This window comes from Solanum pennellii, chromosome 2 (assembly GCF_001406875.1).
Source record: "Solanum pennellii chromosome 2, SPENNV200".
NCBI classification, from domain to species: domain Eukaryota; kingdom Viridiplantae; phylum Streptophyta; class Magnoliopsida; order Solanales; family Solanaceae; genus Solanum; species Solanum pennellii.
The window spans coordinates 41,595,005-41,597,415 of record NC_028638.1 but is presented as its reverse complement, the minus strand read 5'-3'; positions in this window follow the sequence as shown (position 1 = coordinate 41,597,415).

The window sequence follows — 2,411 nt, the reverse complement described above, 5'->3', positions numbered from 1 at the left end:
GGGGGGGGGGGGGGGGGGTTGTTTGAATGTAGGATGGGTTTAAGGTTACGTGGGGCGGATTGAAGAGGGTTTAAAATTAATATGAGGCGGGACGGGTTGCGGGGTTTATATGATTTGATGTAATTTTAATTTCTTACATGTTATAAAAGTGACAAAATATTATTTATCAAAATAGTTCCTTTACGTAAACTGTGGGGCAATGGCCAAGAAACAAGAAAGAAGAAAAAATTATCTCACTACTTGCATTTAATATTTTATTATTACATCAAATGTAACCAATTCAAATCTACCCAAAAAAAATGTTGCTGACATATTAAAAGAGTTATAAAATATTGTAATGTTAAAATAATGTTATAACATGTTAATTTTAGCGATTAACAATTAACAAAATTTTAATTTCTTAAGTTGAAAATTTACTAAGCCTGTTATTTGAAATGTTTTTTATAAAATATGTGAAATGGGGCAGGGCGAGACAGGTTTCTACAGAACGGAATGGATTGGATTGAAAACAACAAAATGTATTATGTAGTACGGAAAGAAGCGAATTAAGATTTTGACGGATTTAAGCAGATATGCTCCGCAATCACTCCGCCCCATTGCCACCCCTAATTTCATACTCAAATTGTGCAATAAAGTTATTATAATTCACTCATTATTAAGTATGTTCATCAAATTAGATAAAAAAAACAAAAAAATATTTACATTCCTAGCAAATCTCATTTACTTCCTATTAAATAATCTTGTCCTACTACTGGCCAAACCAACTAGGCATTAAAATCACTTAAAGCTACGACCCATATTCATTAAGTAATTATTGATTGCCTTTAGACTATGGTAAAGGAATAAAAATACGTGTTTTTTTATAGTTTAGTTTCAAAAAATATTTATCGTCAATATTTTGACTTAAATATACCTTTGTAATCAATATTTTGATCTAAAAATACTCTTATAATTACAAAATGGACCAACAATGCCCTTTTACAAATAAATATTTCTTTATTTTTTAAACACATTTTTTTCTAATTAAAATATTACTAAAAACACAATTCTTGTTTTATTCTTAAAATCATTTTAACAAATAAAAATGTAAAGAATATTTTTTTTATTCTTAATCTCATTTTGTCAATTAAAACACAATAATTTCATGTAACCTTTCGACATATAATATATTTCATACAAATAAAATTATATTATATCCACCACTAATTTATGTTTATATTACGATAATAATATGATAGCAAAATAAGAAATATTTATTTTTTTCATTTTTCTGAATTGAAATAGGATTAACATTTGCTATTTTTTTTTAAAAAAAATATATCATTAAAAAAGTGTGTTGAAAAAATAAATAATAATATATTATTTGAATATGAGCATTTTGACTCATTAAAAAACAATAACAACATGTTTGGATCAAAGTATTGAAGGCAAGGACATTTTTGGACCAAACAATAAACGGATGGCATTTTTGTTCCTTTCGTATTGTTTTAGGCATTTTTGAGCCAAAATATTGACGATAAGGACATTTTTGAACCAAATTATAAATGGAGGACATTTTTGTTCCTTTCAGAGTTCAAAAGCATTTTTTAAATTTTTACCGTTAAATAATCAATACTTCACTACTATATATATATTATTAGTATTATATAGCTCACCATTAATTAAGAGTATCATCATATGTATCTTACACTTTAAATACATTTATTTTTGCAACTAGATATCCAAAATAAGGAGGGATCGAAGACAAGCAAGATTGCGGAGAGAGGCGAGCGGTATTCGAATATATCCAAAATAATACATGTGAATCACACTAAATACACATTAGATATATGCAATCTGTATACATGGCATGTATCTGGTATACCATATACATGAGAGAATGCCAAGAGAGATGGAAGAGAAGTTAGTGAGATGTACAATGTATCTCATATACATGAGAGAGTGTCAAGCGAGATAGAAGAGAAGCGAGTGAGATTTGTTATGTATCCTGAATATATGTAAATTAACTTGATTACGATGTATCAAGAACAAATTACAGCTAGATTTAACTCCATATATATATGAGATACATGTACCTGGATGTATTTAAATGCATCAAAATTTAATAAAACACATAATATTACAAACTAAAGTATATTAAAGTAATTAACTCCTAAACTATTAAAATTTGTGAAAATTTACATTGCTTAGTCAAAGGTATATGCACATGATGGAGAATCCAATCACCATCCACTCGTATATAATAAATATTAAAATAGTGTACATCATCGTATTCATTTCAACGTATACAACATATACTTTTCTTATACATATTGCTTATCGATTATCACCATTACAAGTCAATATAAAATATAAAAAACATCTAACGCTATATATATATATATATATATATATATATATATATATATATA